We start from the raw sequence: 16896 nt of genomic DNA, 5'->3' as shown, positions 1-16896 counted from the left end.
AACGGTTAAGTAAATTATGGTAAATCTACCAAAGCCCTAACATTTTTTAATCTGTTTTTTAAAATGAAGTTTAGTCAGTTTACAATGTTATTTTAATTTCTGATGTACAACATAGTGATTCATTTATATACATGTATGTATATGTTCCTTTTCATATTCTTTTTTATTATAGGCTATTGTAAGGTATTGAATATAGTTCCCTGTGCTATACAGTAGGACCTTTTTTTTTAAATCTGTTTTATATATAGTAGTTAGTATCTACAAATCTCAAACTTCCAATTTATCGCTCCCCACCCCCATTCCCCCAGTAACCATAAGTTTGTGTCTTTTTTTTTTTTTTCAGATTTCACATATAAGTGATATATGATATTTTTCTTTCCCTCTCTGGTTTACTTTAAGCACGAACATTTATTGAAGGTTACTTTGTGCCAGATTCTGTTCTAGACCCTGTTGCTATCTTAATGCATTTAATTTTCACAGAGACTTTTGTTGCTATTCCAGTTTTACAGATGAGGAAACTGAGGCACAGAGAGGTTAAATCACCTGCCCAAAGTCACCCAAGTAGCATGTGACGAGGCGGGGATTCAAATGTAAGCAGCCCTAGACTGATAGGATATTTTACAGATATTTAATAATAGGTTTATACAGCATATATAGTACATGACAAACGCTTATGAAAATATTAAAATAGCCCAATATATTGTGAGACAATAGCCTAAGTCAAAGGTATGTTCAAAACCAACCATATATGCAGTATATATAATAACTAGAAAGAGATAAATAGTCTGAATTTTGCTGGCTTTTAAGGCCTTCTTTTTGGTTCCAAATAATTTTCATATTTCCCACTGCTTCATTACATGACTCTTTCTCTATAATCTAGGCTGTTTTTCTGCCCCTCTCCCTGCCTATATCCATGATATGAATTATAAATGACTTCCCCACCCGCACATCAGCCATCCCCTGCTCACTCTTCTGTAGATATTTTTCAAAGCCCAGTGTCAGTTCTGCTTCCCCCAAGATCTGTCTAAGATTGGCGCAGCTCATGCTGACCAGTCAGCTCTCTGACATCCATTGCACTGACCCTTCACAATTTGTCACTCTGTCCCACGCTGTCTCATTTATTCATTGCTTCCCATGTATTTATGTGTTCTCTGAGCTGGTCTGTGTGCTTCCTGAGGATGAGAGTTGTCTTGTATGTCTCTTATCTCTCCAGCAGCTCTTATCAGAGGATGAAGCACAAAGAAGGTCCTAAATACATGCTGATTCACTGAGACTAGTTTTAAGGTATAACAAACCTTTTTCTTAAAGCTCATTTATGTATGTATGTATATGTACTTTTTTTTTTGCTTTAAAATAGAGGAAATTTGTTTAAACAGGGCTTTATTTCAAACACTTAAGAATTATAGAGAAGTCAGACTTCAACACTTAAAATAATAAGAGAATATTCCAATTAGACAGGATCTTTAAGGTCTTACGATTCAACTCTTTATTTGACCAATAAGGAAAATGAGATCCAGTGAAATGAAGAAATTGGCCCAGGTTCTACAGGAGTAGAATTAGGACTCGAATCCAGGGCTCACACTTCCCAGGGAGGTGCTGAGACAGACCACAGGACACTTGCACTGCTCCCACCCACATTCAGTTGTCTCCTCTCTCCCCTTGTGCTCCATCCCTTACTTCTCCAGTTCTCCATTTCCCCCCCTAATTCACAGGATGGACCTTGCAGCCAGGTCATTCTCCAAATGCAAATGTCCTGGAATAATCTCCCCCTGGCAGAGAGAAGAGAGAGAGTTTACTGGACATCTTTCTCTTTCCTGATCCCTTTGGCTCCTCCAGATTTTCTGCACCCTGGCACAGACTGCCCTGCGTGTCTGTGGAGAGACAATCCTTGCCAGATTCTGCATTCAAAAGTTTTGCCTTTTATTAGAAAGAGCTGTAACTTTTTTGACCACAGTACATCAAGTCCCCTGACATGCAACCACATGACCAACTGAGAGCCTTTGAATCCATAACATGACACTTGTTTTTATTTTTAAAAATTCATTAATCTTCATTAAGCATCCTACTCTCCTCTCAGGTCGATGATGGCATTTCCTGACCCCACCATCTTTATTGGAAACAATATTATTTCTTTTCTCTGATCACTTGTGTGAATGAGTATCCACACTCACAAGAGCATGGTTCCTAAATGATGTTTATTATGTAACATATGGTGGAAAATTAAAAAGGCCTGTGCAGTCACTAAGGTGCACTGGCCCGCAGCCGTTCCTCCCTGCTGGCGCCGCCTGCTGGTCTACCGTGGCCGGAGCTGCAGTCCCTGGTGGTTCACGTTACCCTCAGCTCAGGAGAGTAATGCTCTGAGAACTGATTAAATGTGACTTTTCATGCTTCCCTGAAGCCTGCTGATGGAACCTCGCATGATGATGCAGAAGGCAGCCTGCATTGCAACACGCTGTAATCTGGCTGGAATTAAATGAGCTTAAATAACAAATGCTCAGATCGTGGTTACTAATTAAGAGTGATGCCAGAATGCCTATAAGTTTTACATATGTTCCTCGTTTGGCTGAAATGTTGACAATGAGTAATGCAACACAGACTTGGTCACCTGACCCCCAGGCAGCCGTGCTAGTTGGCTGGGAGATAAGATCCCAGTGAAAACCTTGAGGCTGTAAGTCAGGCTGGTCTTAAAGATGACTGTACTGACCAGAATGGCCAATCTATCACGAGTGTGTGTGTGTGTGTGTGTGTGAGAGAGAGAGAGAGAGAGAGAGAGAGAGAGAGAGAGAGATAGACAGATAGACAGGTGGACAGACAGGGTATACTTTGCCTTGCAATGAGATCAGAACAGATGCCAAAGCCTGACACTAGGAGGGCCATAAATAATTAGTAAAGGGCTTCATCCACTAGCCCCTGAGTGCACTCATGTGTGTCTCATAACTATGTGGTATCCGGGAAACAAGGAAAGACTGAAGCCAAAGATAAATCTCATATACTATGTGGCCACCACTCTCCAGTGACCTTGGAAAATGTCCTCTTGGTAAGACCATGAAATGTACACTTTCGAATGCAGAGCCAGCCTCTCCAGCACATTCAAAGGTCACTCCTGGCAGGACGTAGTCCCTTCACCCACTCCTGCACATTTCTCCCCCTTCAGCTCTGCTCGTCATACCAGCCTTCTTCCTGGTATGTGCTGACTCCAGACCCTTGACAGTCTTCTTTTACCTGGTCCTGGGACCTTGTCCTGGGATTGACCTCAGCACACAGTCAGCACTGGGGCACGATCGAGTCCCGTGAGACTCACCCCTTCTTTGCCAGTTCTGGCTTCACCGCAGCTCCCCTACCTCCCTGCCCCTATTGGGTCCCTGATATTAAGACAAAGTTTCAATCACCATTAATCTGATTTTTCCCTTTAGAATTAAAAACGAGAAAAATAGGTCTTCTGTCTGTGTCTCTGTCTTACTCTCAGCCTGCCTCTCGCATCTGTACTAGCTTCCTGGCCCATAAGACCCTCCCCCTTGGAGGACTCAGAGAATCTGTCGTCGTGGTTTGGTGACAAAGAGCATAGGCTTTCAACAGACCAATCATTCTAATTTTGGGCTTTTTCCACTGGGACGGATGACTTTTTCTGAGTCTCAGTTTCTTCTCTATAAAATGGAGATAATACCTACTACACAAAGTTATTGTAAAGATTAAAGGAAATAATATATACCCTACATTGAGCATGGGGCTGGTACAAAACAGGCAGTCAAAAATAGTAACTAATAATATTTATTAACGTTTCTCTCCTTCTCCAGTTACTTTCCTTATGACCTTAATTTCTGGTGTAAGTCAATAGTATTGGATGGTAGGAGTCAGAGATGAATGTTCCAAATTAGTGGATTGTTGAATACCAGGTGTACCTTGGAGATGCCACAAGTTTGGGTCCAGACCAGCACAATAAAGTGAAAAACGCATTAAACTGAGTCACACGAATCTTTGTAGTTTCTCAGTGCACATAAAAATTGTTTACACTACACTGTAATCTATTAAGTGTGCAATAGCATTATAGCTAAAAAAAAGTAGATATACTTTAATTCAAAATAATTTATTGCTTAATAAATGCTATCATCTGAGCTTTCAGCAAGTCATAATCCTTTTGCTGGTGGAAGTTTTGAAACATTGTAAGAATTACCAAAATGTGACGCAGAGACATGAAACGAGCAAATGCTGTTGGAAAAATGGCACTGATAGACTTGGCTAAATGTAGAGTTGCCATCACACAGAGTCATTAAAAAAAAAAAATGCAACATGTGTGAAGCGCAGTAAAATGAATTGAGCCTCTTCTCTAAAACTTCTTCAGGACTGTGCATCACTTGAGCCATGGTTATCATCATCCAAAATTCAGATCCTTAATAAAAGAGAATTAATACATCACTGATCAGTGTTCTTCCCTCATGTTGGACCAGCTAGCCCAGACCCTTTCCCACATTATGAGGATAAGGAGAGTGTGACAAATTTGACAAAAGGTAAACACCCCTACTGGGTTGGGGACTTTGGAATTCCAAGACCAAACAGTAACTCGAGTTACTGTTGAGTATGTAAGGCAGATGTGAAGGTCCAACAAAATAATTTCCCCCTGCACTGAAGCTGCTGAACCGTAGAAGACAGCTTTAACTAAAGAGAAAATCCACTGAGGTCTCCTGCAGGGAGTTGTGTTATATGAATAGAGTGAGTTTTAATTTTAGTCTGCAGATATGAGCTTTGTAACAGGGCACCGCTGTCACCAGCCGGCCCTGGCTTTGTCAGCATGGCTCCACGTCTTTGTAACCCTAGCCAGCCGGTGTCGGAGTCTTGCATTTCAGTGTGTTAAATATTTACCAACAACCTATTGGCCATATGTCTTTGGAGCGTGTGTGGTGACAGACTCACTACTCGGCACATTTTTAAGTGGATTCTGTAGGATCTGCAGGGTTCTGTAAGCTCACAGATCCTTTTTAATAACCAAGTCTTTTGTCCTTTTTAGTCCTCCTGTTCGCTAAGGTCGTGTCAATACCATACAGAGGGTTCTGAGGGAGTGAACTTGTCCAATCATTCTTCCTTCCATGTTCTTTCTTCCTATCGTACCATGAACGATATCAGTATTCCCTACTCATTGCTTGTTGACTTGACAGTATTAGCTTTATCCATTGTACAGGCGCAGACACATTTTTCCTTTAGAAAATGAAATTATCCTGAGAGTTGAACTCTGCTTACGATGCTTATTTGCCAATAAGTGCCGATTCCCTCTATGCTGTTTGAAGGAAAACTCACTTGAAATGATAAACTTTGGATTTAGACTTGCTGGGTTTTCAAATTGAAAGGCATTCCATGGAGAAGATGTAGGAGTTTATGACATTAAGCACCACTTGAGAAATGTTTCAAGATAAATTGCATGTCCGATTAGAAGGGGCTGATCCTGTGAGGAATCAGATATTCTCCATTCTAATAGCTCAGATCCACTCAACAGACATTTCCTGAGGGCCTACTAAGCACCTCTCCCTTTGCTAAGCGTGGAGCTAAAAAGTTCAGATAGTTTCTGCTCAAGGGTTACAGGGCTGGTCTATCATTTCTTGGAAACTTAGCACTTCTCTCTCACACCTTGACTTATATGAAATGACAACAGATTTATTTTTTAAGGAAACTTACTTAAAGCCAACATGCTGGTAAGAGTGCATAAACTTATAGCTTTATCAGCTATAATACAGCCCAACATGAGTTTTCACTTTCTTACTCTCTTTACAATCTATAATTTTTGTAGATTTACAGTAATAGATCTGCATTTGAGTTTTTCACTTATTATCGGCATATGAGATATTATTTGAGTTTTGATCCTGCAGGGAACCTGGACATTGTGTCATTTTCCATGGAGTGGGGCGAAAATGAGAACTTTGATTTAAATTTAAGCTGATTAAAGACCTTGGTGTTCGATACTCCTCAGCTGACGCTGTTTCTACATGTGTTGTGTGAAACGGAGACATACCATTAGTGCAGAGTTTCAGGCTATGCTGAACTTGAACGTCAATCAGGCAAAGCCCTAGGGAGGTAAGTTTGGACCAGATTTCAGCCATGATTTCAATATTTACCTTCCTTACAATCCAGTACCATATGTATACTTAATATTATGCTTAATATTGTTAAGTAATTGTGTTTCGAGAACATTAAAATCCTGATAATGCAGATGATAATAGATGGTAACAGATGAAGTGAGAAAATAAATTTACTGGCCATAGACAATCACAATTATTTAATATTCTAATGTCTCAGTATGTGGTGTATGTAATATGAGGCACTGGTTTTGCCTACCAGCTTAGAGCAGGCAAAGGTAGAAAGCAACATAGGCTTAAATGTTAATAAAATGGTATGCACAGGCTGTATTGTGTGTGGCACTTTGTGTTGTGGTCAGTTTCAGTTTACTGTGTACTCACCATGCATCGTGTGTAAGTGCTTATGAAATGGGCTTTTCTGGTTATCGCAGGTGTAACGTCAGTGGAGAGAGTTCAGACTTCAGAATTAGGTGCTCAAGGTGCTATTTCTCATTTTACTACTTAACTTTAAAGACTTTTACATATTAAATTTCACTGTTTTGTTATGATCAAGATTAAGGAATTGTCCAGATATTGGTGATTTCAAAACAACTGGTTGATCACAAGTAGTAACACTAGTACCTGACATTTATGTGGTGCTCCCTAAGTGCCAAGCACTTTCCAAGTATTCTCTGGTTATACTTACAACACCCCTAGGTAGGTACTACTATTTCTCCATTTTACAGTTGAGGAAACTGAGGCACGAATGTAATAACTCAAATGCATACAGCTTCAGGCTTGCGTAGGGAAAAATGCAAAGATTCCAGTTCCTTCCTTTGCAACCTTGACCATCTTGCGTATATATCACTGATACATTAATTTAGTTAATTCAACAATATTTACTCAGGGCTTGCTCTGGGGGTGAGTATAGTGACAGCAGGCACACAATCAGTGGCCACAAGAGATTGCAGCTCAGAGAAAGACAAGCAAGCAGATAATCACCTTTCAGGGTTATGATGGGGTGCCAGGGAGTGTATCACAGGAGGCTATAAACTTGGTACTAGCCATGCAAAATGTGGGCTGCATGTGTGTGGGCTGCATGTGTGTGGGCGCATGGTATATATATGGGGAGTAAGAATGCGGTAAAGGTTGGGAGGAAAAGAGGCAGAGAGCAAGAACATCCCAGTCTGAAGAAACAGGATTGAAATGCTGCCTCTGAGGCAATGGAAATCACTCATTTTCGTTAGAGCATACTGCATGGTCGGGGATGAAGTGAGTGACTGAGAGGTGAAACGAGCTTGGAGAAGGTGACTGCAGCCAAATTACAGAGATCTTTATTTCAAACCACGTTAAGGAGTTTGGATTTTATCTTAAAGGCAACCGCCTATCCCACTGCACCATGCCCGTGCTATTTATTACTAGTTGGCTATGACAGTGAGCTTCAGAATCCTCCTCAACACATCTCTCTCGGTAGCCAATAAGAATGAACATGAATTGCCAATGAAGTTGAACTTATAAATGTCATTGTTTTCAAAGCAATTCAAGAAACATTATCTTATTTCATCCCTATTTTACAGATGAGGAAATTGAGATTCACTGAATGAGAAAGATTAAATTTCTTCCATCTAGACCTGAGCTAAGGAGAAAAAAAAGTACCCCTGCTTATTCTCCCAAGATGACAACTCTAGGCCCTTGAGTCTGTCAGTCCCAGGCTAGGGTCAGACTTCACAGCTCCAGCCATCTGGGAAATCCCAAGTCAGGCTCCATTCTGGTGTCTGTCCACTGCAGACCTGAACACATTTTTTTTTTTTTTACATCAGCTAGAGGTTAAGCTATTTTTCCCTTTCAGTTTTTAAGCACAAAAGTGTTCATTCCACCTCCTCCCGTCTTGGATAAGAGATCTTGTTGTCACCAATTAAGCTCGGATCATTAAGAAGCTGAGTTTGTTTGCTCATAACGGGCATAGGGGGTGGACAACACATTTATTTCATAGCTTTTCCCCCTTTTCCTTTGGACACGACAGCTGAGTATGCTCCTCCTCTGGGTCAACTGAACTTGAATGCCCCGAAAGAGCATCAAAACACAAAAAGTTTATCTGCAGCAGTGCCTCAGTGTCATGTACTGTTCCATAAATGACGGGAGAAGTTTGTGAAAATAGAATCAAGTTAAAGCTGCACAGATGGAGAAATTAAGGCTCAGAGGTTGAACGAATTCCCTGCAATTGCAGAGCGAGGAGGTGCATGGTCAGGATGTGAGTGTTTATGCTGGCGATCCCGCACCTTGTGTTCCAGCCTTTACGCCAGGTGGCTGCTGGAATACAACCGTTATCTCCGAGGAATGGGATGCCGTTTCCAGTCATGACTGTCCCGGTATTGTGGGAGGCAGCATGGACTTGAGCCAGGCTCTGTGGCCAGACTGGCTTGAATTTGAATCTCAGCCTTGCTATTTATAAACAGGGTGACCTCAGACAAGTCGCTCAACCTCTCAGACTCAGTTTCCTCACCTGTATAACGCCGGCCATGCTTATCTGGCTGGCTTGCTGGGAGAGTTGCATCAGATTAGTGGTTTTCAAACTTGAGCGTTCACAGAATCACCTGGAAGTCTTGTTAAAACACAGAGGGCTGACCCCACGCCCGAGTTTTTGATTCTGCCGGCCAGAAGTGGAGCCTGAGAATTTGCATTTTTCACAAGTCCCCAGGAGGTGTTGACACTCCAGGGAGCACACTTGGAGAAGGCTTGTATCAGACAGTGTTTATACAGTGCCTAGTTCAGTGAGTAGCTCACTCAGCATGAGTCCCCCGTCTTCTCTCCCTAACGGAAGGCAGGGGTCTTGAGGCAATGTGACAGCAGACAGCTCTGGTTAGAGGAAGAAAGGGAGAAGGGAAAGCTACTCACTCCATCAGCTAAGATGCTGTCACCCAGGCAAACGCCAGGGGAAGCTGTAGGGGCAGTAGATCCTGAAATGAATGGTACAGAAATGCTAAGACAAGTGGGTAGGTCACAAGAAAGGAAAGGGAGGAAGATCAAAATCAAAGCTCAGCAACCACCTTTATTGTCAACGGCAGACCTGGCTATGACTTCAGATCTACTTCCGGGTGGTTTTCTAGGCAGTTGCTGACCATGGACAGTCTTAACACACCTTCCAGTGTGCAAAATGCAGCCACATAATTATTCCCTTTTTTATGTCAATGGTCCTGCATGGCAGGGGCCAGTATTCCCATTTTAAGAATTTGTGAACTGAGGCCCAAAGGGGTTAAGGAGTTTGCCCAAGGTCAAACAGACAATCAGTAAAGAATTAGAACTCAGATCTTGAGTTTTCCAACTCCACAGTCCCTTTTTCTCCCCCTCTCTATGATGACTTCTATGTCTCCCTTTTGAAGTGCTATGTCCAATCACTAAACAAAGAAACTAGTCCCAAGAACAAAGGCTGATGTGTTCAGAATCTGATCCTAATCTCACGCATCTTTTGCACCTTGAGGTGATAAGAATGCTTGAGTGGATCCTTCTGCTTCCGGCCTGAGCACTGGGCTGCTCTTATTTGCACAAACTTCTGCCCAGGCAGAGCGCACCCCGGCAGCCTGGGCGTGCCCCAGAGCAGCGCTGGGATTTTCCGGGATCTGGTCGGCCTGCCTTTTGCGTTTCCATAACACTCACTCTTTGAGGATGTACATGCAGCTTTCTCTTTGCATTATTTAAGAGATGGTTTCCAGTAAGAGAAACAGTTGAAGTCTAAGTCTCCCTGTGATGCTGGTTTTCGGGATTTTTTATCTGAAAAATAAAATTGCTCTTTCCTCCTCCACTCATTTTATTTGTTGAAATGCCAGTAAATGGTACCAGCGCTTTGCCCAAGCTGACATCACTGCTGTGAGCCCTGGGGGAACTCCCCTTGCATGGTGGTCGAAAATTTCATGTAGCCTCTCCTGGGAGGAAACTGCAGCTCTAAACTAACCTGCAACCGTTTCCATCGCAAGCAAGGTCGCCCTTGTAAATGATGGGTTGATTGATGGATTGTTGGGTTCTTGCATTCCTTCAGCACCTACCATAGGATGAGTAAGAAATCGTCTCTAATGGGAGAATATGGTCTTAAGGGAGCAGATTTGGCATTCTCTATGTATTTTATATAAAATCTGAAAGAGGAAGCCTTTGTTATTGGCCTCATAGTGTTGGAAATTACACCAATAGACACTAGATTCATCAGGAAAATTAGTAGACCTTCCATCAGTGGACGAGTAGTCTCAGGATGCCCTCTGTCTTTGTTGTCCTGGGACATAGTTGGGAGAAACCATGATAACCATTTCCTACTGTTTTCCTCCACATGGATGGAAACACAGTCCTCCTGCCTCTCACTGGCTCTTTCCCCAGATCCAGGAGAGACTTAATCTGATGAGTGTATTTGAATAGTTCAGTTCCTTTCTCTCCTTTTTCTTCCAGGAAAATGCCTTGCCTGTGTGCGTTTAATGAGAAAGACCCTGTCCTACATGCAGAAGCCGACAGCTTTCCAGAACTACCTGTGGCTGCACAGATGTCTGCTCATTTTGGAGTTTAGGATAAAGAAGCCCATCCACCAGCAAGTATAACCTGCATTCTCCAAAGTCAGCTTTCCCAATTACAAGGATGCTTTATTATTCTGTCTTATTTCTCAATGTGTTCAGGATTTGGGGAGTAAAGAGTTAACAGTATTATTTACAGGACTCTTTCAAACCCCAACACACACAAACACCCTAAGCACTGAAAAGCATTCACAGTGTTTATTGCTATTTATTATGAGAGCGTCATGCTATTTATTCAACAGATACATTTGTTAAGTGTAAAATCTGTGCCCAGCGTTATGCCAGGTTTTACGGATACAGAGATAAAATTCCTTCAAATAGTTTATGGTCCAGTAGGAAGGACCTTGTGAAACAGGAATTGCCTTGCACTGTTATGTTTGTTATGACAATAAAAGTTTGCACAAATTATGAAGGAAACTTTAAAAAAAAAAAACATGCCATAATAGAAACAGCAAGGATGGGAATTTACACACACTCCAAACACAGAAATCCTACAGTCAAGGTTTACACTGTGTAATTTTCTTCTTCCCAACTCACAATCTAATATTCTTTTGCTCTTTTCTTTTCATAGTGTGGCAAGTAAGTTGCCAGCCTCAGCATTCTCAGCTCCACAGTTAGAACTTAGGTTCCAATCCTGGTTTTGCATCTTTGTTTGTGAGTTTGGGGTGTTTTAATTTTGTCTACAATTTTATTTTGTCCTCTGGAAAATAGGAACTAAATAACCATCTCTTGGGGTGGCTAGGTGGAATGAATTTAATCATCTGTATCAATGATTAGCTTGAGACCTGGTACAGAGTAAGCATTCATTAAATATTAATATTAACTTTTATTATCATCTTACTGTTCATTCAAGAGAAATTCAACATATCTCTTTTTTTTTTTTTTTTTTTTTTAGCGTATCTTACACGGCAGGCACAGTTCTAGGGTCTGGAAATCCTCAATGAATAGAATGAATTGAACGAATGTAATGGATTCTTTCTTCTCCTCCAGGAGTCTGCTCCTTCCCAATCTCCAGGTATGGGAGACCCTTTTCTCCTTTGAAAGATCTTCATTCTGGAGGTTTGCGGGTAAGTTTGTGAATTTGGAGGCTATTATTCAAATAGATTTTAATCACAAGTGGCTAATTTTCACTTCGAGCAGGTACTTAAGCCTAGGAAACATCCATCTCCACATAGTCTTTGATCCTTTAAAGATAAGTCTTGTAACTGTATTTTCCAAATAGTAAGTCAAGACCAATCGTCTGACATTAATGAGAACCCAAAATGTCCGCATCCACACACCTTACTGTTCTATGTTACCATGACTTTATTCTTCCAAGGCCATGGAAGCATGAAATAATTGTTTACTCTCCAAGACTCTTTGAAACCCTGTCTTAAAATCCTTCCTTTGCTAGATCCACCAGTCCTAAAGTGCTATGTCATGACCCTTACCCAATCAAATCAAAAGACCCACCTGAAAACAAGTACCCAGACCTCATAAACATCCCAGCTTTATCTTCACCTCTTTCTCACTGTATTATTTGGGGGCACATCCCTTACTTTCTGTCAACCTGAGTTTCCTAAAGGGAGATAGTAAGAATGGAGCAAATTTAGAGGAGCCTTATGAAGATTAAATGAAATAAGCCGTGTGAAGTTTATTCTACTCTGAGCTATGGCAAGCACTAAGTTACAGCCAGAAAAGGAAACATCATGATCTGTGAGCTCCCTGGGAATGGGTAGCTTGATTACAAGGACAGACTTCATGCTGTGGCTACAAGAAGCTCATGAACACACTGCACTTTGGGGTGTACCGCTGGATTCTCTAAGTGGAGACAGAACTCAACAATGGCAGAGTTGAAGCATTCCTTCCGGTCTTTTCCAAGCATTTCCCAGCTCAGCAAATTTGGCAAGACTGGCAAAATCTCAAGGAAATAAATTTTCGGGAGAAATAAGCAGAGGAACCATTTTGACATAACAAAGCTGTTCGTGCTGGTAGCAGACTGGATTGCCAATTGGCTTCATTTAACTTAACTCTTGGTCCCAGACAGACAGGCTCCTAGGGCCAGGGGCAGGATCCCACAGCAGCCTGGGAGCTGACTCTGGGACTTGATGACAACACATATTTGCAGCTCTGGACAGGAGGAAAGGAAGCTTTAACTGAGAAACTTCCCCAGTTCTGGGGACTTCACCTTCCACTCTGAGGAGGAGAAATAGACAGACTATAGCAATTCCAACCCTTTTGGTGCTCGGAACTTGGCTGGGATTTCCCAAGTCTTCAAGTGGACTCTCCTTCTAATTCTATTTTGGTTTATTGACTATTTAATGGATTGACTTGTCATTCAGAATATACTGATGGAGAGCCAACCCCAAATGAAGCATGTTGTCCCTCAACATGCATCTAGTTATGTAGGATAAGTAAATAAAATTATTAAGGTTTGTTGTGCTAAATGTCATGGAATGTCATTCACAGGCAGACCTCAAGGGGAGGAACTAGGGAAAAACAAAGACCTCAGTGACATGTTTTTAATCTGTTTGATGTTTAATTCATTCTGACTCAACATAATAAGATGAATAGGACAATCACAGTATTCCTGTGCTGTGTCCAGACCAGATGAGGATAATTATCAATGTGCAGCTGAACTGCATTTAACCAGTCTCTTATCACATGTTGTCAGACAAGCTGCATCTGAATCAGAGTCCTAAAGCATCATATCAGCCTATGACAAAGGCCTGATCATGGCAAAGTGAGAACTACTGCATTTTCTTGTTGGAATTATGAATACCTTGATAGTCTAGAACATGTGTGTACTATGGAAATTAGTTAAATTTCAGAACGCATGATTTTGTAATCGGCTGGCCACCAAATTGGAAGACATTATGCCTGGCAGAAAGGTCTGTTTTGGGTAAGAGTAGAAAGGAACCAGGGAGGTTTAGTATATGCAATCTTCACGCTAATTCATTTTACATTATCCTTTGTTATGGTAGACTAGTTGTTCCAGGAATAGCATCACCTGTAGTCTGCTTTCAAGTGCTGTCAACGTGGTGAGTAAAACATTAATCAAACCTTTTTTCTAAGCCTATATAATGTCAAATAATGGGTGTGATTTGATTATTTTTCTCCCATCATGAATTTCTCCAGATGACTGATCTAAATCTACTACCAGTGTCTAAGTTTGGATTCTACTGGAAAAAAAGAACTTATGACAGGGACTTACGAGCTGACGAGGTGGTCCCAGGAAGCAGGGATGACGGATCTGGGAGAGAGAGACAGGGAAGGAGAAAAGGTCAAAGTTAGGGGAAGTTACTGAGGAAGCTCCTGGGGCAGCTGAGATCTAAGTGTTCCTCAGAAGTGTCCATCTGAAGGAAGGAGGCCGGTGCGTGCTTTTACCTGTCAGCTCCTGCCTCCACTGGTTGAGTATTAGCCCGAGGGGGTTAATTCCTGCGTTTCTAGGCTGTCGTTCCAGGGGAATGGACTCCTGTCGCCTCAGAGAAAGTTGTCAGGCAGAGCTGAAGACAGGGGTGCTCGCAGAGGGAGGTGAGTCTCAGTTCTCTGGAAACTGCCCTCTACAGCCACAGCTGAAATCAGGGTGGGCCAAGGGCATGTGAAAAGGGGCACCAAAGCTGTCTTCTGTGAGCACACATGGCTTTTCCGACTCAGACATCTTATTTACCCTCCTTCCCCCAAAGTGAGTGCCAAACTGAGCCAGATCTTTTAAAAGAAATCATCTTCATCAGCCTTGCATATAAATCCCCCTGTATTCTCAAAAGTGGACGTGAAGATTCAAAGGGAAAAAAACGCTGTTGAAATGTGTTTCTAGAAGCATGTGTAATTCGGTAAGTCTGCATTTTCCTCACCTCAGCTTCTCTAAAAAAAGGACTAAGAAAAAGAAAAAGTGAAGAATTTGTCCATGTTGTAGAGGTAGGAAGTATATTTTGTCACTTACGCAATGATCACAAAAGGAGCTCTGGAGGCCATGTTCATAATGACTTCGCACACCCAGCCAGGTGTCCTTTTCTCTGTAGGGAGTTGGCTGGGCCATGTTGAATTTCTCCTCCTCCCTTCTCCCCAGTGAGGGCATCAGTATACCTGGGCATTTACTTCAGCTCTGAAGAAATAGACAATCTCAATGCTGACTTCGATGTCAGCAAGGTCCCCTGCAGTGAAGAGATTTCACAGAGAGAGTTCAATGCCAGCTACCCTCTGGTCAGGCCCTCTGGGATGTCAGAGGGGATGGAGGGCTTGGCTTCCCCAAAGGCAAGCAGCAAAGGCTTCTCTTTACCTTTTCATTGGCATAAAAGCTTGGGTTGTCTGAAGTTCTTTTTGCAAAGGGTTTCAAAGACAGCAGAGCCCAGAAAACAAGTTGCTTAGCAAATAATGACAATTCTGACATACCCAAAGTCTTGTGAGGTCCTCTTATCCTGAGGCTGGGGGGGAGAGGCGGTGTGACTCACGGCCCAGGAGAGCAAGCACAGAGGATTTCCAGACATATGTCTTCTGTGGAGCTGCTTTGCTGTTATGACATCCGGAATGGTCTATAGGGAGTAGAGGAGAAACGAAGGACAGAAAACCCCACAAAATGATAAATGTCCTCAAAGTTGATAAATTTCATCCCAGCATTCCCTTGGACCCCAAAGTAGGAACAATTTCACAGCCTTACGCTGAAAGATGAAAACATTTCTTCTCATCCTTTCCAGGATTTTGGTGGTGGTTCTCTCCTAGTGAGTGAGATTATAATCCTTCAGTCTGGGACCCTAAACTTAGGCAAAATGTAGCATCTTCCTGGCCCGTGATAGGTGCTTAATAACTAGTTGTTGAAAGCTTGAATAGTACATTACGGTGTAGTGTAAAAACAAGTAGACTGGAAGTAGGGGAAAAAATAACACAGTTCTTGCCCAGGCTCTGTGACTAATAACTTCCCTCACTCTCAATTTGTTTATCTGTAAAATGAAACATTAATTGAGCTTCTATAGTGAACAAAGCTCAGGGTTATGAAGAATAGAATGAAGAAATTCAAGTTTAAGAAGCAGTCTTTAACACAAATGAACTGATTTACAAAACAGAAACAGACTCACATAGAAAACAAACTTATGGTTACGGGGGGGCGGGGGGAAAAGGGCGGGAAGGAATAAATTGGGAGATTAAGATTTGCAGATACTAACTGCTGTATATAAAATAAATAAACAACAAGGTTCTACTGTAGAGAACAGGGAACTATATCCAATATCTTGTAGTAACCTATAATAAAACAGAATATGAAAAGGCATGTATATGTTTGACTGAAATATTATGCTGTGTACCAATAATTGATGCAACATTGTAAATGGACTATACTTCAATTTAAAAAAAGCAATATATACATATATATACACATTATATATATATATATATATATATATACACATATGTAAATTAAACTTTATCTTCAGAAAAGATGATAATTATTTTAGGAGAGACATTAATGAATAGTATAGTGATGAAGCTCTGACACTGGGTTCAAAACTCAGGACCTCCATTCAGCAGTAAAATGAAGGTAAGAATAGCGTTGTTGTGAAGATAAAATAAAATAATGCATATGAAGCACACGATAATAGAACATAGCAGATCATAAATATTAGTTATTAATAATTAACTATGAACAAGTGATTATGATAAAACGAGATGTAGCTAACATGTTAATATATCCTTCTGCAGCTATTAGAGAGATGAGAAACTTTATGCTGACTGCCCTGTGAATGGAAAGGGGTAGGGTGTGGGAACGAGGCTTCTGAATTCCTTTTGATTTGGCTCATAAAGCAGGAGAAAGATTTCAGTGAAAGCCTCCCCAGGAGGAGAGGGGCAGTGTTATGAATGTCAAGGTAAGGAAAGGGCATCACGTAGACATTCTGTCGTGAAGAGAGGGTTGGTGTTGTCGGAGATCCCAGGGTAATCTGACGAGTAGCACTTACACTGTAACAATTTTGTCCTCCTTCAGGAGCAAATGGATTATTATTGTCCTTAAGTGCCTATCTGATGTCACTATTCCTCCTCTTCCTATCAGTAGAACTCTGTTTTGGTGTCAGTGTGTCCATTGAAAAACGTTCACCCGCCCTGATCCCTTGCAGCTAGGCAAGATTATATGATCTTGTCCCAGCCAATGAAATTCAAGCAAAGATCTAGTCGGGGTGGGAGGCTTCTGGGCAAGCAATTATATTCCTGTCCAAAAGGGACCATTTCAACTGACAAGCAACTTTGCCCTCACTCCTTTTCCGTCTTTCCTTGCTTCTGCCATGAACACAGAAACAGTGTCAGGAGGAAAAGTCATCTTGCACGATGAGGACAAAAACCAT

The 16896-nt window shown here is 41.6% G+C and overlaps 1 protein-coding gene across 5 annotated transcripts in view; it reads left to right on the top strand.

The window, feature by feature from the left end:
* METTL15 (methyltransferase 15, mitochondrial 12S rRNA N4-cytidine) overlaps positions 1–14818 on the top strand; it is a 471343-nt gene extending 456525 nt beyond the window's left edge. The window contains exons 12-14 of one of the 5 annotated variants that reach the window (XR_012509634.1): positions 1214–1284; positions 5856–6060; positions 10473–14817. The gene's annotated coding sequence lies outside the window, so the exon portion shown is untranslated. Of the gene's footprint in view, positions 1–1213; positions 1285–5855; positions 6061–10472 lie in introns of all 5 variants that reach the window. The other 4 variants (XR_012509638.1, XR_012509635.1, XR_012509633.1 and 1 more) reach the window with 4 other exon arrangements.
* The last annotated feature ends 2078 nt before the right edge of the window (positions 14819–16896 follow it).

Source organism: Camelus bactrianus, chromosome 10, assembly GCF_048773025.1.
Source record: "Camelus bactrianus isolate YW-2024 breed Bactrian camel chromosome 10, ASM4877302v1, whole genome shotgun sequence".
NCBI classification, from domain to species: Eukaryota; Metazoa; Chordata; class Mammalia; order Artiodactyla; family Camelidae; genus Camelus; species Camelus bactrianus.
This window is presented reverse-complemented; position numbering and strand designations above follow the sequence as displayed.